We start from the raw sequence: 23062 nt of genomic DNA on the forward strand, positions 1-23062 counted from the left end.
CTGGATCTTGTTACTTACCTGCTAGTATTTCGCATTCCACTTTTAGTGTATATGGTTTTTCGTGCCCCTCGGGCATTTGTGTAAATTGTGCAACTTAAAGTATTTACTTAAGAGTTTTGTTGTGTGCTTAGCTCCCTGACTCATAAAGAGATCAGGGTAGACTTGTTATAAATAAATATCCTTTTATTTTCATAACAACTTGTGTGGTGTCCTTTCACTTGGTGTTCAAGGGGTATATGTGATGGTATAACAGCTGGCTTAACACGCCCTCTAGAGTTTAGCCTAAAGACTGCTTTTGTCCACGCTACTAGGATAGCTGGTCTATAAGGTTGACTTACAACCAATCATCAATAAAGGTCGTTTGGTATGATACACAGTGATTACTAGAATAGTGAGCACTATATATCAGGCCAACTTCTCACAATGCCCATGCGCACTGTAGTCCAGGGGAGGAGCCACCTATCTGTTGATACTTCGAAGACTCTTCCAGGACAACAATGTGCAATCATCCGGACCCAACACTAGGCGGCGATCTATGCACAGATATGAATGTCAGCCGCCCTACATGCCAAGAACAGATGCATACTGGTAAGTAGCATATTCCTTACTTACCTGTAATCTGTGGTTCTCCAGTATTGGTGTCTTTCATAGATTCGCATGCACCCGCCCACCTCCCCTCAGAGGCTCCCTCAGGCAATTATGTTGGTTTCACTCCTAAGCGAGAAAATCTGAGAGCCTGAGCCTCTAGGGAGAGCATTCTGGTGGGTGCTGTCGCCTGATTAGCTGCAGTTTGGTCTATACAAAATGACTAGGATAGTCATGAGTGTGGGAGGTTTTGCTCCTGTAGCTTAGGGCTACTTTACTTCTTGGTTGGTTATTACCAAGGTTTTTTGGTTATTACAGGCATATTATTGCTTTTTTACATCCCGAGGGACTCCCACTCCGACGACGGGGAATGATTCAGGCATGTGAATCTATGAAAGACACCAATACTGGAGAACCACAGATTACAGGTAAGTAACTATTGTTCTTCACTATGCATCTCCTTCCTTCCCTCAAATTCCTTGAGTACTGAGGAATCTGTATGAGGACTGTACACAGATGTGCTTGTCTTGATCGTACCCGACTAGCTGCTCAACCTGCCTGTTACAGATTACACTGGAACATATTAAGTTTAAATCTTTAATCCAAATAGTGGCACAGCAACAAACAGCATCAGGCTGGCAGACAGGAACAGTGCAACTGACCTGGTGCCTAGCAGCAGTGGATGTTCTAAGTAGATTCAGAAAAGGGGGTGGTGATGAACAGAGTGTCTGAATTAAGCAGACCACTCTTACCCAGTCCAAAGATCAGGGCTTGATCCATCCCCGTTATTTATCTCACTGCACCATCCCAGCTCAGAACCTGGCTATATGCAAATCAGTCTGTCCCTGGCCCAGTGCATCATGGGAACAGGGCAGACTAAACTACCAAGCCAATTCTTCACCAGAAAGGAGTCAAGCTACCGGGGACCGGTTTCTGGCATTTCAGCCGTCGTCGGCCCGGCTTGCTTGAATCCTGATGGTGCAGTGAGAAAGGGACTCATGTCTGAGTATACCCTGCCACACCTATAGTGGACAAAAACGATTCAGAAAAGAGGGTGGTGATGAGTGTCTAAGTAGAACCAGTGAAGAACTGAAAGATGCAATGGGTTTAAAGGAACATAAGCAAGTATGTACAATGAGAATGTAACACATCTCCCTTTCATAAACAAACAAAAGAAAAGAACATGAAAGAAATAAATAATCAGTAGACCACAAGCATTTAAGTTACATAATCAGCAAACTTAAAGGGTCGAGATCTAGATCGATCAGAGATTTTCACCCTTGAAGCGACATCACAATTAGTCGTAGGTTGTAGACCAGGAGAAGTGGAATTAGGCAACAAAGAATGATTGGGAGGAAGTAAAGAAGGACATTTGGCAACCCGTCTGATGTTCCATAGCTTACCATCCTGAGTAAGTAGACTATTCCTAAAAACTTTTACAACTTTCAAAGGTTTACCAAACTTATTTGAACACTTGGTGATAAAACCAGGTTTCCTGATCCTGACCAAATCACCAATGAAAAAATTAGGATTTTTAACATTCCACTTATCATACCATTCTTTAACTTTAGCTTGTTTGCATTCCACTCTTTCTACAACATCTTTGACCAAATCATCAGAAAAGGATTTGTTGGAACATTTGTCCTTAAACCACCATGGACAAATGGTAGAGGCTGGATCACGACCCTTTAGTAAACGGAAAGGACTAACTTCTGTTGTAGAGTGTGGAGTTATCCTGTATAGCCAAAGTTTTTCTCTCAAGAGATTCCTCCATCCAGAACCCATCTTGAACACATCAGAGACAAAAGCTTTTAACACCCTGTTGAAGCGTTCAACTAAACCGTTCTCATGAGGTTCATAGACAGAAACCGTACAATGTTTAACATTTTGTAATTTAAGAAAACTCTCCATTTCCAAAGAGGTAAGTTGTACCCCATTATCTGTTACAAGCACGGAGGGACACCCTTCTCTAGAAAATGCTTCTTTGAAAAACTCTATCACCACATTAGTGGAAACAGAGGAAACAAATTTGACCTCCGGCCATTTAGAATGGTAGTCCAGCAAAACAAGAGCATAGCGAGAATCCAGCGGAAGACACATAAAAGGACCAGAAATGTCAAAGGCAAGTTTCTTCCAAGGTTCACTCGGCCACACAGAAGTTTTTAAAGGCGGAACATTAACCCTCAACATCTTCTCACTTCCCATGCACACTTCACATTCTCTAACCTTGCGATCTGCCATTCTATCAATACCTGGCCACCAAAAATAGTTTCTTATGAGACGCTTCATAGCAGACATTCCAGGATGCATTTTATGAGCAATGTCCAAAATCACTTTCTGCATATCGAAAGGTGGAACACACTTCCCAGCCTTAAATATCAAACCATTTTCCAAAGCCAACTCATCCAAGACAGAGAACATGGGTAAAATACTTTCCGAAATATCCTTTTTTTCAGGCCAACCCTCAAGAATATACTTCTTGATGGTTTGTAAAGAGACATCATTAACATCAGCAAGATTCCAAGATTGCTCAGAAATATCCTCAAACGAACCTGCAATGACATCTTGTAAGCAATTAACCACCTCTTTCTCAAGAGCAAAACCATCAGTAATCGACTTACAAGGCATACGAGACATGAAATCTGCAATGACATTCTTTTTCCCAGGAACAAACTCAGGTGTAAAACAATATTCTTGCAATCTTGAAGTTAGTCTAGCTATACGAGCAGTAGAACTCCATCCACCCCCAGTAGACAAAATATTAACCAAAGGTTTATGGTCAGTCCTCAAGAGAAATTTACTACCCCAAATATAATTTCGAAAGTGTTCTATTGCCCAGACACATGCCAAAAGTTCTTTCTCAATTACCGCATACCTCCTTTCAGTTTCATTAAGGGTGCGTGAAGCAAAACAAACATTCCACTCCTCTTTTCCTGAAATCTGAGATAGAACCGAACCCAAACCATATCTACTAGCATCAACTGTGATTATGCACATTTTGTTCAAGCAAAAAGGTCTAAGAGTTGGAGCTTGCAGGATATCTGACTTAATGAGATAAAATGCTTTTTGCTGATCCTGTTCCCAAACAAATACAGCATTATGTCTTAGAAGCTTTCTCAAAGGTTCCATTTTTGAAGCAAAATTATAAACAAATTTGCTATAGTATTCACACATACCTGCAAAAGAAAGTAGTTGTTCCTTATTTTCAGGAGCAGGAGCATTTGTGATACCATCAACATTAGATTTTTAGGAACAACTCCATTCCCAGATAATGTGTGACCCAAATATTCCACAGAATGTTGAAACATTTTACATTTGTTAAATTTTAAAGTAAGACCATTTTCTCTCAGTTTTCCACAAACAGACTCTAAATGTTGCAAATGATCAGTGTTATTGGCTGAGAAAATCAGGATGTCATCCTGGAAACATCTAACGAACTCATCCAAATCTCTAAAAATATTGAACATAACCCTTTGAAATACAGATGCCGCCGAGGCTAACCCAAACGGCATTCGAGTGTATTGAAATAGTCCCTGAGGCGTAATGAAAGCCGTCAGGCATTTAGAATCTTCAGTTAAAGGTACCTGATGGTAGGCCGACCTTAGGTCTAAAGTAGAAAACACTTTTGCCCCCTCCAACATCGATACAACCTCATTTATATTTGGAAGAGGATGACAATCTACAATGATCCCAGCATTAAGCGCTCGAAGGTCCACACACATTCTTAAACTTTTATCAGGTTTCCTCACCAAAACGATGGGAGAAACCCATTCTGCAGATTCAATAGGCTCTATAATGTTCTCAGAAACTAGATCATTTAACATTTTCTTAAGTTCTTCTCTAACATTAATAGGTACACCGCTCAGTTTTTGTTTTACAGGAACCACCCCATTCTTGAGTTTAATTCAATGAGAATGTAACACTGCCCCTCTGTCACTTCCTCATAGGGCAAACTTCCTCACACATTCAAACCTCCACCTTTATGATTGGAGATAGGGCGAGGAAATCTGAGCTCCTTTGACTAGTCTGTAGAGGAGGTGGATGTTTTCTTTTCCATCTTTTTACCCTCCCCCAATCCATTTATTCTGGACTGTGGTTCTGTTTTGTTTCTGGAGTCTGCAGCGATACCCATTTGCCAAGAGGGTTTAACCATATGCGGAGACTAACCATCTTGGAGCTACTGCATGGGTATTGATTCAACAAGTGAGGAATCTGCAGGTGAAAATTGCTTCCCCCAGAAATAGATTACAGAAGACAATTAACCGGCACATCACATTGTGTTGTTTTGTTTTTAAACCTTTTGGTTCTTTTAGCAGACATACCATTTCCCTTGGTGACTAAATGTAGCACATCAAGGGATGGTGTTAATGTTATGTGGTATATCATGGAAAAATGGCTTGATCTCCATAGACAGTTAACTTGGATGTATTCCACAGATTCTTTAAGGTAACCTTTTCTAGGTAGCACATTTGATATAGGAATTAATTAATTAACATTAGACCTGTCACTCGACGTCACAAACCTAGCCTTGTATCTCCACTTGAAGTGGCATTCAGCATGAGAGCACTTGGCCATTGGTGTTGCAGCTTTTTTCTGTGGCTTCAGCAATACAGTATCTGGCACACTGGAGCTTACACTGTCAATGTTTGTAGTAGTATCTTTTTTCATTGTTAGGGACATGTTCCTTTGGGTTTCAAGCAGTTCTGTGCTTGTTTTCAACCGAAGTCTGTGTCTTTACCTGAGCTAATCCCATTGATTGTCCCTGTTTCTTTCTAAAATGTATTTCCCCACTGACAGATCTGGGGGAAGTTTCAGACATTAAATAGAAAATGTTGGAGATTTTCTCTAAGACACTCTGACGCTCCTGTTGTGTCCTTCTGATAGATACATCTGCCGTGTGGATTCCTCACCTTGGGAATATCCCCCTTGCGTCAGCAACATTCGGAAATTCTTTTTCGTAGCCTCGCGCCGACGTGGATAGGACGTCACAGAGACACGGCTCCGCTCGCGACTCCGCTGACGTCACCGACGCCTATAATAGGCCCACGCCGGCGTGATGACATCAGTTCCCTTTTTTCCGCGTCGTCGACGCTAACGGTTATCGGGAATCTCTGTAGCCTACTGGTACATTGTTGCCGTTTTGTTGCATATTTCTGCTTCTCTGTATCCTGTCTCTTCGAAGATGTCATCCAAGAAGACTGGCTTCAAGCCCTGCAGGGAGTGCGGTAAAATGATGTCCATTACCGACCCCCATGAAGACTGCATCTGGTGTTTAAGTTCCGACCATGATGTGGAGGATTGTTCTTCATGTCGGAAGATGAATCCGAAGGCCCTGAGGGAGAGAGAAGCCAAACTTCTGGTTGCTAAGGTGAAAGCTGGAAAGGAGAAGTCGTCGAGGTCTCGTTCTCGAAGGGCGAGGTCGAAGTCCAGGGCGAGGTCGAGATCTGCTTCTCGAGAGAGGTCGTCTTCGAAGTCGGCGTCGGATCATGTTTCGAAGTCGAAGAAGAAGCACAAGAAGAGGAGACATGAGTCCCGACGTCGGTCTGGTAAGGAGTCGGGCTCGAGGTCGAGGTCACCGAAGAAGGTACGTTCGAAGGTGGTTACTCTCGAAGTCTCTGAGCATGATGGTGAGGCCTCACCTTCTGAGTCGCATGGGCGGTCTCCCACTCCGGCTCCGAATACTTCTCCGGTTCCGAATCCGTCTCCGGTGCCGTCCCCGGCCCGTGAAGAGGAGGAGACTCGGGAGGTGGTGGATTCTGCGCCTGTTGATGAGCCGAATCCGATCCCTCTACAGGACCGGCCTGATGGTTTTCAGCTGCCCTTTCCTGCTCCAGGCCAGGACCCTTCAGCGTTTCTTAACGCTATGTATGGCGTCTTCTCAAGGGCGTGGTACCCCTCTGGTGCACCTTCGGGTCCCATGGGTCCTTTGGCATTCAGCCTGGGAGTTCCTCACTCCTATCCTCCGGCTCCGTTTATGCCTTACATGCCGGCTCCGACGCCGCATTGGCAGTTCCCGGCTCCGCCGAAGTCGTCGACGCCGATTTCAGCGTCGCCTGCTCCTGATCATCCTCGAGGGCATTCTTCTGTGCCGTCGGATTCGATACCGGCGCCGGCCCCGAATCCGTCGAAGCCGCAGGTGGATCCGGCTGCGAGGCGTGTAAAGGAGAGGTCCAGAAGGGAAGCTCAACGCCTTTTGGAAGAGCAGAGATACATGGATTCACAGTCTGATGTTGAAGAAGGTGAATTAGAAGAGAGCTGTTTTGAGGAATTGGCGGATTCAGGGACTCTTGATTTCTCTCCAGAGTGGGAGTAGTCCTCAGGCTCAGGTGCTCCCTCTAAGTATATCCAGCCTTACCATCTGGTTATGAGGAAGGCTGCTGAGCTTCTCCAATTGACTCTGCCTACAGTGGAGTTCAAGTCTAATATCCTCACTGAGGTCTTGCAGTCACCGAATTCTGTGGTTGAGCCTTTACTTCCATTCAATGATGCCTTGACAGATCCTATAATGGAGGTGTGGAAGAAACCTTTGTAGACTCCTGCGGTTTCTAAGAGTGTTGCGAGGAGGTACAGGGCTGCTCCTGAGGACCCGGCTTTTCTGTCTTCACATCCTTCGCCAGAGAGCCTGGTCGTTCAGGCTGCCTGTTCAAAGAAGAGTCTTAGTGCCTTTCCTCAGGTTCCTTGTGAGAAGGAAGCAAAGAAACAGGACCAGGTGGCAAAAAAGACCTTTTCATCGGCTAGTATGGCGTTGAAGTCAACTAATGCCACATGTCTTATGGGAAGGTATGTGCATGCCCTGATGGACTCCTTGCGTATCCTGGCTCCAAAAATTCCTGACGCCAACCGGAAGGATTTTGAGGAGGTGATTTCTGACACTAAGGCAGCAGCCCGCCAGGTTATTCAAAGTGGTCTGGACACTGCCGACTCTGTGGCTCGTATTATGGGCACTGCTGTCGCCACTAGGAGGTCAGCCTGGTTGAAGTCATCGGACTTTTCGGCTGATGTTCAGGCGACTCTGCTTGATCTTCCTTTTGATGGATCAGGTCTCTTTGGGAAGAAGGCGGATGCAGCTCTTGAGAGATTCAAAGATTGCAGAGCAACAGCAAAGTCTTTGGGTCTCCAGATCAGGGGCGCTTCTTCCAACAGAAGGTTCAGGGGCTTTGGTCGCTCCTTTTGGAATTTCCGGCAAGGCCAACAGCAGCAGCAGCAACAGCAGCAGCAGCAAAATTCAGTGTACAGATCGTACAGGGGAAAGCAAAGAGCGCGTCCTCGTGGACGTCAGCCCTCCTCTTCCTCCACCTCTTCCAACCCCCCTGCCGCAGAAAAGCAGCCCTAGATCCGCTATTCAGGATCATGTGGGTCCGGTTGGGGGTCGGCTTACCCATTTTCTACAGGATTGGGAATCGGTTACGACAGATCTTTGGGTTCTCAATCTTGTAGAAAATGGGTATGCCCTTCCCTTTCGGGAATTCCCCCCTGTTTACCCTCCTTGTCAAGGTTTTTGCACCGAGGAACATCTGTCTCTTCTGCAGGAGGAGGTTCTAACTCTGTTACGAAAGGGTGCGATAGATGTGGTCCCAGAGCAGGAAAGGGGTCAGGGATGCTACTCCCGGTATTTCCTGATCCCCAAATAGGATGGCAGGCTTCGTCCAATCCTGGATCTCAGGATCTTGAATCTCTATCTGAAGCAGGAGAAATTCAAGATGCTCACCCTTGTTCAGGTTCTTCAAGCGTTGATGGAAGGAGACTGGATGGTGTCGCTCGACCTGCAGGACGCGTATTTCCACATACCCATCCTGAAGTCGCACAGGAAGTATCTCCGTTTCACGGTTGGGTCGCAGCACTACCAGTTTGCGGTCCTTCCGTTTGGTCTTACTACTGCGCCTCGAGTCTTCACCAAGGTGATGGCGGTGGTGGCAGCTCATCTCAGGAGGTCGGGGATACCTGTGTTCCCTTATTTGGACGACTGGCTGATCAAAGCGGAGTCGTCAGAGAAGGTGCTCCATCATCTGCTAGAGACAACTCAGTTGTTGTTCAGGTTGGGTTTTTCGATAAATGTACCCAAGTCTCACCCGGTGCCCTCCCAGCGCAACCTGTTCATAGGTGCCGTACTGGACACTACTGTTTGTCGTGCATTCCCTCCTCCTCAAAGGATTCGCGACATTCAGGAAATGATTCCTTTATTTTTCAATGGAGCGGTCGTTCCAGTCCTGAAGGTCCTTCGCCTGCTCGGTCTGATGGCTTCTTGCATTCTGTTGGTCAACCATGCACACTGGCACATGAGGGCACTCCAGTGGTGTCTCCGCAGGCAGTGGTATCAGCACAACCGAGATCTCGGGGAGTCGGTGAAGATCTCCAGAGAAACTGCGGCGGATCTGTCTTGGTGGAGCGTGGAAGGCAACCTGTTGCAAGGAAAGCCTTTCCATCTACCTCCATCGGTGGCCACGGTGATAACGGATGCATCCACTCTAGGGTGGGGTGCTCATCTGGGGGATCTGGAGGTCAAGGGTCTTTGGTCTCCAGAGGAAAGGTTGCTTCTCATCAACCTTCTAGAGTTGCGGGCGATACGTTTGGCGCTCAAGGCCTTCCTCCCTTCCCTTCGCGGTCGGTCGATCCAAGTCCTGACGGACAACACGACCGCGATGTGGTACATCAACAAGCAGGGAGGTGTGGGGTCGCAGTGTCTCTGCAGAGAGGCTCTGCGTCTCTGGTCCTGGGTTCAGGACTACCAGATTTGTCTGATGGCAAATCATCTGGCCGGAGTTCTGAACGTGCGTGCAGACAGTCTCAGCCGGCAGTTCTCTGCCGACCACGAGTGGAGGCTTCACCCGGAGGTGGTTCGTCGCATCTTTCGGACGTGGGGGACTCCTCGGGTGGACCTGTTTGCCACTCGCGAGAATGCTCACTGCCCGTCATTCTGCAGTCTCCAGTATCCGATGCAAGGAGCCTTGGGGGACGCGTTTCAGTTGAGTTGGGGAAATCAACTCCTTTACGCGTTTCCTCCCATACCCTTGATTCCTCGGGTTCTGAGGAAGATTCGCCAAGACCGGGCCCAAGTTATATTGGTTGCCCCGGATTGGCCAAGAAGGGTGTGGTATACAGATCTACTCCACCTCTCCTCTCACCCGCCGCTCCGTCTCCCTCTCAGGGCAGACCTCCTCTCTCAGATGGAGGGGCAGGTTCTACACCCCCACCTCCAGACATTGCACCTTCATGCCTGGAGATTGAACGGGGCAACCTGATTTCCTATTCTCTCACTCCTGATGTGGTGGATGTCATTTTGTCTGCCAGACGTGACTCCACTAAGACTGTCTATTCATATAGATGGTCTAGGTTTGTTATTTGGTGTGGTGAGAATGATATTGACCCGTTGAGAGCCCATTTATCAGATGTGCTCCGGTTTGCTCTTTCTTTGGCGCAACAGGGGCTTGCAGTTGCCACGGTTAAGGGCTATCTTTCGGCGCTGTCGGCTTTTATTTGTTTGCCTGATCAGCCCTCTCTTTTTAAGTCCCCTGTAGTTTTGAGGTTTTTGAAGGGTCTTGTAAACAAGTTCCCTCCTACTCCTTTTATTGTACCTCAGTGGGACTTGAAACTTGTCTTGACTTTTCTGATGGGCTCTCCCTTTGAGCCTCTTCATAAATGTCCTATGAGGCTTTTAACCTTTAAGGCAGTCTTCCTAGTTGCAATTACCTCGGCAAGGAGGGTGAGTGAGCTTCAAGCTCTTAGTTCCAAGCCCCCGTTCCTGACCATACATGCTGATCGGATGGTTCTAAGGACCAGGGCTGCTTTTCTTCCTAAGGTGGTAACTCCTTTTCATCTTGGTCAATCCATTACCCTCCCTACCTTTTACCCTCCCCCGCACCCTTCCAAGGAGGAGCAGAGGTTACACCGTCTGGACCCTAAGAGGGCGGTGTCTTTTTATTTGGACAGAACTAAAGACTGTCGCTTGGATGATCAACTCTTCATTGGCTTTGCTTTCTGCAAGAAGGGAAGAGCGGTCCATAAAAGGACTTTATCAAGATGGATCGTTCTGTGTATTAAGATCTGCTACTCTTTGGCCGGTAAGGAACCTCCAGAGGGTATTAGGGCTCATTCAACTAGAGCTAAGTCGTCAACCTCGGCTTTGGCTAGAGGTGTTCCTGTGGAGGACATTTGTAGAGCGGCGACTTGGTCCTCCCTTCACACTTTCGCGAAGCATTACTGCTTGGATTCCGAAGTGAGGAGGGACGGTCTCTTTGCGCGCTCTGTCCTTCAGGATTTCCTGGTCTAGAAGAGTGGACACCCTCCTCCGGGAGTGGGGACTGCTGTGGGAATCTATTCACAAGGTGAGGAATCCACACGGCAGATGTATCTATCAGAAGAACAAGTTACTTACCTTCGGTAACGCTTTTTCTGGTAGATACTATATCTGCCTGTGGATTCCTCACTGACCCACCCGCCTCCCCGTTGTCCACTCTTCTATGCCGGAGTTATTGTGCTGTAATGTATATTTATTTTGATGTCGAGGAAATGTTTCATTTGCTTTCCTGCATTTGCTTTGCACTGTGTGTTTTGCCTTGACTATTGTATACTGTGTTTACTTTGTATATATCTACTATCATTGGTCCGTCCGTGTGCCTCGATGGCACGGAAAAAAGGCGGAACTGATGTCATCACGCCGGCGTGGGCCTATTATAGGCGTCGGTGACGTCAGCCGAGTCGCGAGCGGAGCCGTGTCTCTGTGACGTCCTATCCACTTCGGCGCGAGGCTACGAAAAAGAATTTCCGAATGTTGCTGACGCAAGGGGGATATTCACAAGGTGAGGAATCCACAGGCAGATATAGTATCTACCAGAAAAAGCGTTACCGAAGGTAAGTAACTTGTTCGTTGTGCTGTCTGGACTTAAATTAAATTCTGGAATGCCAGTGACTTGGGTGTCTTCCTCCGCACTATTACTATCCCTCCCCAAAACCAACCAAACACTGAATGAGAAGCAGATATCTGGTCAGACTCCAGTGGCTTCAATTTCAACCCTAATTTTATTGGGGCTTCCTGTACAACTTATATTACTAAGGCTATACTACCCTTCCCCAAAACCGACCGGACACCACATAAGGAGCAGCAATCTGATCAGACTCCAGTGGCTTTAGCTTCAACCCCAATTTCAATAGGGCTTCTTAAGCAACTTTTATTTCTAAGGCTATTCTGAGGCTATTCTAAAGACTGCTAGGCTATCATGAAGGAATCCATTTTCCTGGATATGCTTCCTGTGCCCCCAATGAATCTATGCTTAGAATGCATGCACTGTTCTGATCAAATATAGATCCTGGTCAGATGCTGGCACAACTTTGCAGAATAGTAGATGGCCCAGGAACGCGCTCAATGGCCCCCTTGGCCAAGAGGGCCGGAACTTCCTCTTGCAGAAGTTGCAAGAGGTCCCCTGACATGCGGTGGTATTGCGGTGGCATGGCTGGAGGGGTCGTCTCAAAGGGGAGGGAGTAGCCCCTTCGGACGATTTGCAACACCCACATGTCTGAAGTGTCAGTGCGCCAGTGAAAGTGGTGATGGCGAACCCTGTCCCCACTGGCGTCACATGGGCCTGAAAGCATGGACTAGGAGGCTTTAGAGGCGGATGCTGCTGGAGAAGGTGTGGACTGGCCTCGCCTTTGTCCCCGACCGCCACCACAGCGGTATCCACGGCTGCCACAGCGTTGGATGTTAGTCTGCGGTGCGTGGCAGGCAGCATGTGTGGGAGCGCCCCTTCCTTGGCCACGAAAGGAGCGAAAAGCACCCGTCTGCTGGCGCGGGCCGAGAGGCCCAAGGACTTGGCCGTAGCCCTGGAGTCCTTACAGCGCTCAAGCGCATGGTCTGCCTTGTCGCCGAAAAGGCGACGGCCATCGAACGGTATGTCCATAAGAGTGTTCTGGACATCGGCCGAAAAGTTGGTGGACCTCAACCAGGCGTGGCGATGAATCGCCACCGTCGTTACCATCGCTCTGCCCAGTGAGTCAGTGGTATCCAGCCCACACCGGATAGAAAACCGTGCTGCATCTCGACCCTCCGCAAGGGCTTGGGTGAGTTTAGTCTTGACCCCGCTGGACATTCTGGCAGCACGTCCGCAACCGTGTCCCACAGAGAGTGGGTGTAGCGGCCCAAGAGGCACGCGGTGTTGACTGACCGAATTCCCAAACTCGGGGAGGAGAATACTTTCTTACCGTATTGCTCGTACCTCTTGGATTCCCGATCGGGCGGGCCGTCGGGAATGCGTTCTGGGAGTTGGGGGCCTGGATGACCAGGCTCTTGCGGGTGGGGTGGGTGGACAGGAAGCAAGGGTCGCCCGGAGCCGGGCGGTGGCGTCTGGCCCCGTTCCTATCTACAGACTGACCTCTAGCGGGCCTGGACCAAGTGCCCAAAAGAACATCTGACAAGGCCTCATTAAACGGCAGCAGAGGCTCAGCCGAGCTTGACTGCGGTTTAAGGACCTCAGTGAGGAGGTTAGTCCTCATGGCCACGACGGGGAGCTCCAGGCCCAAGGCCTTGGCCGCCCGCTTCAGCACCACACTGTAGGCAGCCCCCTCCTCCGTAGCCACGGTGGAAGGTGTGAGAAGTTGGCCTGATATATGATGCTCACTAGTTCTAGTGATCACCTTTAATCATTCAAACAACCCTTATGGTGATTGGTTGTAAGTCAACCTTATAGACCAGCTATCCTAATGGTAGCATGGACAAAGCAGTCTTAGGCTAAACTCTTTTGGCATGTGAAGCCAGCTGTTTTACCACATATAACCCCTTGAATACCAAGTGAAAGGACACCACACAGGTTGTTATGAAAATTAACAAGTATTTATTAACTAACATACACCTCTGAACTCTTTATGAGGTCAGAGGGCTAAGCACATGACAATCTCTTAGGAAAAATATGTTTAAGTTGCACAAATTACAATGGTGCCCTAGGGGCACGACAAACCATATACTAAGTAAGTGGAATGTGAAAGTCGATAAAAGGAATGGAGCTGTCCAGAGGCTGTAGGATCGTTGGGACCACGCTATACTAACTCTAGGTAGGTAATAGGAGGCCCACGAAACGCGTGTGCAGAGTGTGAACTCACACGCGAGATGCGTAACAGTGTCTATGGACAGTACAGTTCAAGAAAAAGGTGAGTACAGACAATCCTGACTAGGTAGAACTAAAATGACTGTGGAACTGGACACTAGGAGAGTCAAGCTACCCTTGAGCACCCAAATGCTCGTGTTACCTCACCCACAGGCTGCGGGTGCATAGGTGCCAAGTCGTGTCGGGTTCCGGCGTTGAAGTCTATGGAGCCTGGATGGAAAGATGCTGCAGGCGATCAGGAGGAAGATGTCCGGTGTGATCCAAGGGTGGATCAGTGAAGAGAAGAACCTGAAAGCATAGGGGACAATGTTCAAAGTCACTAGCCAGTGACTGGAGTGGAACCAGGAGTGGAACCTGATGTCGTCGTCGCGATCAGGTGAAGGTGGACGCTTGTCTCTGCAGACACGGGGACCAGGTGGAGTCTTCGACGACCAGGATGGAGGCACGAGCTGTCCCACGCAGGCTCTCGCTGTCGGCGGTGTCGGCTTCGGATTCGGAGTCAACAGGCCTTGGCAAAGGCAACCCACGCGGTGAGTGGAAACGGCGTCTGGAGTGGACCAGGAGGGTCCGGGATGCTCCTCTTTTGGAAGGGAGCAAGGGCCAGTCTGGAGCAACCAGACCAGCAGTGAAGATTTCAGAGTTCGTCGTCTAGGAGGTCACTAGCCAGCCGGCAAGTGACCAGACGACGCGTCGAGCAGCAAACAGGCAGAAGGGCCCCACGCAGATCTCGTGGATGCTTGAGGGCTGATCTTCAGGTGCAGGAGCTGCTCGGGGTCGGGGCTTCTCAGTCCCCAAAGCACTTGGACGAGGATACCTCTGAAGTCGTGCTGGAGCGAAGTGCTGCTTCTTTCAAGATGGCAGGTCCCACGTGTCTCGTCGCACCCACGGATCTCAGCTGTGCTGCAGATGTAGGTAGAGGTCGGAGAGGTCTGGCAATCCGGGTTTCGTCGGGCTCAGAAGTCTGGATCCTTGCAGGAAGACGACAAAGGGAAGCCACTGGACGCTGATGGTGCCTGCTTGTGCAGGGTGGACACTCCTTGCCCACAAGGGAGATTTCTTCAGTCTTCTGTGGAGCAGAACGTCGAAGTCCAGAGTTTCTTCTTGTAAAGTTGTTCAGGATAATCTAATTTGGAATGGGACCAGCTCCTACCTTTATCTTGGCGGGACTTTCGACCCCTGCTCTATCTAGCCACCCTGATTTGTGCCCCGTGGGACCAGTCAGTGGAGTAGCTCGGGAGGTGATTGGGGAGGAAGCAGTACAGCCTCGGCTGTCCTGCTTTCCTATTCCCTCCCTGGAGGATTTCTGTCTGTTGGGGAATGGTGTGTCATCTGGTTCCCCGCTAAACCCTTTGCCACACAAGTATTGGAAGATGTTCCAGGCAGAGCTCTTCCCGCCGCTCCATTCCATCTGTTGTCAGTCATTGACCACGGTCCCGGATAACTGGAAACTGGCAGTAATTACTCCACTGCTAAAAAAAAAGCCACCTTGGACCCTCTATGTCCGACCAACTATAGGCCTATTTTACTCTTGCCTTTCTCAATAAAAATCCTAGAGAAATTGGTCACTAAAGCCCTGTCCAGCTATCTCGAATCCAATGACCTTCTGGACGTGGCCCAATTCGGGTTTAGGCCGGCCCACGGCACGGAGTCTGCTTTGGTGGTCGTGTTGGATGACCTACGTTCGCGTGTCGAAATGGGAGGAACAGCATTTTTGGTGTTGCTCGACATGTCGGCCGCGTTCGACACGGTGGACCATGCGGTTCTACTAAGCAGGCTCCAGGAGTCCGGGGTAACTGGCACAGCCTTAGGCTGGCTGGCATCTTACCTCTGTAACAGGCGACAATCTGTGGCTTTGCCGCCTTTTCGGTCGGCGGTGAGAGAGGTAAAACAGGGAGTGCTGCAGGGATCTGCAACCAGCCCTATTCTCTTCAACTTATACCTTCGCCCTCTAATAAGTCTGATTAAGTCATTCGTCATGTCTGTCATCAATTATGCCGATGACACTCAGCTTATTTTTTCCATCGAGGGCAGGGATGCGGTCCCCCTGGAATCCTTTCACCAGTGCATGTCAGCAGCTGCGGATTGGTTGCGCCAGAACTCATTACAGTTCAATGGGGCAAAAACCGAAGTCCTCTACTGCTCGGTAGACCGCACGCCTCGCCCTCTGCCGGAGGGACTTTGGCCATCCTCTACCTTAGGCACTATTGCAGCGGCAGATTCAGTTCGCAACCTAGGCGTCCTGCTCTGGCCTAGTCTCCAGCTGGACGTCTTTGTCAACAAAACCACGGCAACCTGTATGCTGCTGCTGCGTATGTTGCGGAAAATTTTGCCACTTCTTCCTCATTCAGCGAGGACGGAAGCAGTGCGGAGCATCATCCTCAGTAGGTTAGACTACTGCAACGCACTGCTTCTGGGGGCCCCCGGTACTCTAATTATGAAGCTACAGCGGGTACAGAATATGGCAACTAAACTGGCGCTTTCGCGGCCATGGTCTGCCTCGTCTTCCCTCGCCCTTTCAGACCTACACTGGTTACCGGTGCAAAAACGAATCTGTTTTAAATCAGCTTGCTTGGTCTTCAGAGCCTTGCATGGGCTGGGTCCTGTAGTACTGCAAGGTCTTTTCTCTTGGTACTCTACAGCCAGACCTTTGAGATCCTCCTCGGCCTTTCTGGTGACTGTTCCTAAGATAAGAAGGGTGAGGATGGGCGGCCGCTCCTTCAGCTTTACGGCCGCCAAGCTTTGGAACTCTCTACCTCTAGCCCTAAGGTGCAAGCAGGATCTCATGTCCTTTAGGAAGGACCTAAAAACCTAGCTTTTTCCGAAGACAGTGTAACTGACATCGGTAGGAATGCTCTGTGGTCAAAGCGCCAGGATACCCTTTGGGTGACAGCCGTGCTATACAAGTATGCCTACATACATACATACATACATACATACATACATACATACATACATACATAAAGGGGGCTTTACTACGACTAGGTCCCTCCTCTGGGTGGGACCAGGAAGGGGGGTGGTTACACCCCCTATCCTTTGTCCGGTCTTGCGCCAGCTCTGGGGCTGGAGTGCCCCAGGAACTGGTTTAGACCGGTGTATGCACAGGGACACCTTGTGTGCCCCAGGCATGTCTCATTCCTTTCAGCCCTGTCCTACCTAATACACAAAATCCTGTCTGGGGTGGTGCTAGCACCTCCCAGGGCAGGAAACCCTTAGTCCAAACCTCCCTCGCTGGAAGGACTCCCAGCAGCAGGAGGTCAGACTTGTTTCTATGGTGGCAGCATCCATTTTGTGATGCTGAGGCTCAAGTTAACTTTAACCGGGGTTCACAGTTACATACATGTCGTGTCCCTCTAGAAGGGTGGGATGCTACCCCCATCGCCAGAATTGGCGAGGGGGTAGTATTCCAATTCGTAGGACACCTTACTCGACATGTTTTGATAATTTTATACCAAAGTTGGCAATAACCGCGAGGATTATAATGCACTTAAGAGTATATGGTATAGCGTTATCATGGAAACAGCTAAAGGACTTGGTTCTGAAAGCTGCAGACAGGCTCAGCTCATGCTAGAGCACCATCTCACATAATTCCAAGCACTCTGCCTTCAGGATTGGTAAGGCCTGCCATAGGAGTGACTGATAGGAGGATATGTGTCCATTTTAGGGTTAGATATAGGGATACTATATCTAAAGCAAAGGGTGACTACACCACCTTGCCCCAGCTGATTGATCAGCCAGTTGTGTCAGATTTGGATGGCCAGCCAGAGGTGGCATAATACATGCTGCAGCCCCTGGTAGGCCCTGGGTGCACCTATGCCCTGGGTACCTAAGGTACACTGTACATGGGCTGATAAGGTGACTCAGTATCCATTTAGATATGTACCTAGAGTACATGGAATCCATTTTACATAGAGAGCAGTGGGCCTGGGGTCCTGAATAGCAGGGCCCCAGGTCAACTAAGTCGAAAAACCTGCAAAACACCAGGCAAAAAGTTGGGGGCAACCATAGTCAGATATCCACCTTCCTACAACCATCTCTCGGGTCGTGTTGTGCATCAAGGTATGCTACTCTTTGGCTAAAAAGGAGCCTCCTGTTGGGCTGAGGGCCCATTCCACTCAGGCCACGGCGGCTACTACTGCCCTGGGCCGGGGAGTCCCCTTGCAGGACATCTGTCAGGCAGCTACATGGGCCTTGCTGCACATGTTTGCAAGACACACTATTGCCTGGACAGCCAAGTCCGGAGAGATGGCTTCTTTGGCCGTTCCGTTCTCCAGGACTTTCTGGTGTGATCATTGGTTCGCAGACCCACCACCGGGGTTGGTATTGCTGGGGTATCTATTCTAAGGTAAGGAATCTAATACTAACCTGTTTCTTTCAGATGCACAAGTTACTTACCTTCGGTAACGATATATCTGTAAGAAACAGTAGTTGGTATTAGATTCCTTACCGGCCCACCCATCCTCCCCGTTCTGCGAACCGATATCTAGGGTTAAGGTCACCCCCTTTTAGGGCCCTAGTTTCATTGCACCAGTTTTGGTTTTTATCATGGCTCTGAGTTTCTGGAGCGGAAAAGCTATGTATAAGAACTGACGTCAGCGCGCGAGGGCGGTGTCTAAGTTATCTGGCGCGTCATCCCGGCGCCGACAACGGAGGCGGAGCCGCAGACGACGCCTTCCGACGCGCAAGGGTACTGCTGCGCAAAAGTTTCCGGATCCAGTCTGATTCCTGGGGATATTCTAATGTAAGGAATCTAATACTAACTACTGTTTCTTACAGATATATTGTTACCGAAGGCAAGTAACTTGTGCTTTTCTATCTGATAGAGACATCTAGCCGCAGATTCCTTAACTTAGAATATCCCCAGGCATCAGACTGGATCCGGAAAACTTTCCGCAACAGCACCTCTGCAATCCGGGGGGCGGCTCGGCCCTGACGACGTCGTCCACGGACATAACATTAGTGGACCCATATATGCCCCCCCCCCCTTTATCCCCCTTCCCCCGCCAGCACGCTGATATCAGTTTTCTTCTTTTCCGCGTCTGAGCGCGGATCCTGGAAAACCAGCAGTTCCTTGGCCGGGTTTTTGGGCCTTCTCAGCGCTTTGGTTTCGAGTGGAACAGTGCTCAATGCCTTCCGGCATTACAGCCTGTGCGTGTCAGATGTCTGGGACTGACCCGCACCTCATTTGTATGTGGTGCCTAGGCATGCACCACGACTCTAAGGACTGTGACGCCTGTCAGCCGATGAAGCCTAAGTCCTTGAGGGAGCATCACATGAAGTTGCTGGCCGCTCGGGTGTCTGGTCCGGCTCCCTCCCGTCGCAGCTCCTCTTCTCGAACTCAGGCTAGTTCCCGTGGTGGCTCCTGCGACTGACGTGCGACTACAGGTAAGCGTAAGCACAGGCGTCGCTTACGGAGTTCCTCTTCTGCTGCCCATGCTGCTGCCGCCCATTCCTCTCGCATTGAGATGGGTAAAAATGCATGGCAGCCTCACCCTCTTTATTCACCCATTCCGGGTGTTGGGGCGACATGTGCCCAAATGGAGGCGTATTGTAAGGCGCTACAGGCTTGTTTCAAGTCGCCCCCTCTCCCTGGTGCCTTAGGGTCCCAGAGAGGTTGCAGGCACTCTTGCCGGGTCCTCCTCTGCGGACGTTTCCCCAGCACCGTCTGTGTGTGTCGACTCGATGCCGAAGCGAGGCCACCAAGCCAGGGCCCAGGACCCAACCAACCCCGTCAGTCAGCGCATAGTCCGGTGCGGCTACCTGTATCGTCGGAGGAGGCGACGCCCAGGTCAACGCCGGGTACTACACCAGGCTCGACACCGGCTCCAGCATCCAATGCTGTGGGATCGGCGTCTGTAAAATTCTCTGTTGAGGTCGCCGACGTCCAGGCAACTCTGATACGACGTCAATCGACGCTGGCGTCGAGCCCGCCTACCTTCGTGGTTGCTCCCCCTGACTCCTGTGCTGGCAATAGTTCACTGCGACATCCGTCGACGCCGCTGCTTTCACTTCTACCTCCTCATTTGGAGCATGATGTCTCCCTGGACTCCCCTGACGAAGGGGCCAAGGTGCAAGTACCCTGAGTCATCTGGCCTTCGGGTCAGTCTCCGGCTGCTCCCCTTCTCATGTCCTGTGGTAGGATTAGCCTGCAACCATCCCCAACTGACAATTTGTCACCTACACGGTAGCAGATGAATCCAGTGCTGCCTTTGCACGCACTATTTATGGGGCAGCTAATGTGCTTGGCTTTCAGCTTCCTCTGGTGCAGTTACTTTCTAATCCTTTAATGGATCTGCTCCATTTGGAGCCTGTTGAGGTTGAACCTTTGCTGTCTTTCAGGGATTCGCTTCTTGACATCCTCCGTGGCACTTGGTCGAGGCCAGCTTCTGGTGACCCGTTGAGCGCACTATTGCTCGTAGGCACCACCCTGCTCCAGGTGATCCTCTCTCTGTCTCTTCATCCAACTGCTCAGGGCAGGGTTGTTCAGGCAGCTTTTAGTTTGGAGTTCTCACCATCTTTACCGTTATTACCTCCCACCAGTGAATCTTGGTGGCTGGATGATTGTGGTCACAGGCTTTTCGCCTCTGCTAGCGCAATCGTTCAGGCTTTGAATACGGCCTGTGTTTTCGCCTGCGCATCCTCCGCTCTTTGGGACTCAGTTGCCCACCTTCTCTCTTCTATACCAGAAGGGCCACGGATAGGGTTGCTACTCCTTCTTCTGCATGGCAGGACCATGGCACAATTTTCCATTACCTCCTCTCTGGATGCCACTGACTCTATGGGACGGGTCCGGGCTATCGCTGTGGCTTTACACCGCCATTCTTGGCTGCGTGACAGTCGCTTCCTGGATCATGATCGGGATGCCCTCAGGGTTGTTTCATTTAATGGAGTAGATCTGTTTGACTGCCACACTGATTCATCGATCTCCCGTCTCTTATCAGGGCTGAGATAAATCTTGTGGCTCTATTTCTGCATTATTTTCCGGTGCACAACTTAATGCACAGGTTGGATTTTAGTAGCCGGTTAATGTTCATGGCTGTTAGCCCTTTATCTGTTCGTTCAGTACAGCCGTTTGGCTGCTTTCGTATTTAAGTCCTCTGACTGTGCCTCGTCCAAGAGGACACTCCTGCTGGGGATTTGCCTTACCCTATGTGGGGTATTCATAGCATTTGGTTCTGCCATTGCCTTGGTATTCTCCTATGGAGTCTCCGAACACACATTCTTCTAGGAGTCACTTGTCCATTCCTACAGAGTTCCTAGTGTAACTTGCTTCTTGCATGTTGGGTTTCTCTTGTCTGTATTGCATCGGAATTTTACATAGGTTCCATGCTGTGTGTGGTGTCTCCTGTTTTTTTGTTGAAACACCCGGTTGTAGACAATTTTTCGCTACAAGGCATCTTATTTTCCGCTATGCTGCGTTCTCATGGTTGTTGTTCCTCCTCTTGGACATAACACCCCTTCTTGTTCGTTCTCCAAGCGAGTGGTTCAGCAGTTGTACTCTGTTGTCCATGGTCATAAACTCTCTTTGACCGCTTGAGCTACGGCGATGTCCATATTCCCTGCTTTTGAAGTATGGGTGTTCCCATGCTGTCTTCATACTGTGTACCCTCCAAGGGCCTATTTTCCTTCGAAATCACTGCTTAGGGTCCCCGGGAACTTTTAATTGTCCTCACTTCAGCCATGACAATGACTTGTTCTTCTCCTAATCTGTCTTGCAGGGGGCGGTTGTTCCGCTTCGGCAGGGAGCATGGGTTACTGCTCTGGACGTTGTCCTACCCAATTTACACATCTCTGCGAGTATGTTCAGCATACTCTGGACTCTTGTTGGGTCACAATTTCAATGTTTTTATTCCTGCTATGGATCTGCTCTGTTTGCTTACCGAGCAGATTCCTGCGGGCTCCTTCATTCAGACAGCGTCCGTGGTCCCTGCCCCGGTCTGCTTGTTCCACCAGCTCACATAGTACCCGGCTGGCTGGTGCCCCTCTTGTACCATTGCCTTCTCGCCGTCTTACTATTAGGTGCCTTAGGCTACAACATGACCCTACAGGAAGTCTTTGCTTCCTTCGTATGGCTCCAGGTCCACTTAGCATACTTAGGTCCCTTCCGGTCTTCGTTCGTGGTTTTTAACACGCAACTACTCGTCTTTGCCCCTTCATATATTATGCGATACCAAAGGGGATGATGGCCGGAGCGTTTGAACAAATCAAACACTCACCCCCAGTCAACTGATCTGGGTTTAACCCATCATCATTCTTTAGCTCACTCCACCACCCCAGTTCAGACATGGCCATATGCAAATCAGTCTGACTCTGTGCCTCATGGGAACAGTCTAGCCTGAACTGCAAAGCCATGTCTTCCCTGGATCGGAAACAAGCATCCTGGGACCGGTTTCGGGTTCATAACCCTCATCAGCCAGACTATCTTGAATCCAGTGGCAAAGTGAGCAAGGGACCCACGTTTGGGCATACCCTGACAACTTAGGGCGAACAAAGAGAGACCATAGGGGATGATGGACGGAGCATTTGAGCAAATCAAACACTCACCCCCAGACAACTGATGTGGGTTTAATCCATCATTCTTTAGCTCACTCCACCACCCCAGTTCAGACATGGCCATATGCAAATCAGTCTGACCCTGTGCCTCATCGGAATTGTCCAGGCCCCTTTGGTATCGCCTTCACATATTATGGAAACATCGCCTAGGCCGGCGTGTCTTCTGTTTCTGACTGTCAGCATTTAGTGGGCATAGACTGGCATTCTGCCACTGCGGTCACTCGTGGCTTGCTGGTGCCGGTTTCAACAAAGCTCCTTTTTGCTGTTGTGCATATTGGACCGGCGTACTATGTCTCTGTTATACCAGCTGCCATCTCTTTACACTTGGCTGTGGTTGGCATTCTGCGCCCAGCGATCTTTTCGGTCCTTCGGTTGAGCTACACTTCTTGCTAAGTCATGGCCTTCCTTTTACTCCATCATGTGTGATATGTGGTTTCTTCTCCATGCTGGCACTTGCGGGGTAAGGGTTTCCCTGTTGCCTCTGCTGTTCCACTTGCCTTGCAAGTACAGGTGCCACAGTGTTTTTTGACACTACTTTCTTGGTCGACTCGTAATTGTTTGCTTCTTTCAACAGTTCGGATCCTGTGAATCTTTCACATTCTGGGTTGGTTCATCTTCTTTCGACGTATGAACTCTCACTTCTCCACGAGCATCTGGCTTGTGGTTCTTTCTCTCAACCCAGTATATATAAAGGGGTCTTCCGTACTGTTCTTTACGGCTTCTACTGCCTTTGCCTCCCATTGCTTTCTGCTCTCCTTAGAGCTTCATCGTCTGGAGGTTGACTGCGCTAACATTAACATAACATTTTCTCGGAGATGCCAATATTTGCTTATCAA

At 49.5% G+C, this 23062-nt stretch overlaps 1 protein-coding gene across 1 annotated transcript in view; it reads left to right on the forward strand.

Moving 5' to 3' along the window:
- LOC147706847 (exportin-5-like) overlaps window positions 1-23062 on the forward strand; it is a 2027127-nt gene that overhangs the window by 1986600 nt on the left and 17465 nt on the right. The window lies entirely within an intron of this gene.

This window comes from Lissotriton vulgaris, chromosome 6 (assembly GCF_964263255.1).
Source record: "Lissotriton vulgaris chromosome 6, aLisVul1.2, whole genome shotgun sequence".
Classification (NCBI taxonomy): Eukaryota; Metazoa; Chordata; class Amphibia; order Caudata; family Salamandridae; genus Lissotriton; species Lissotriton vulgaris.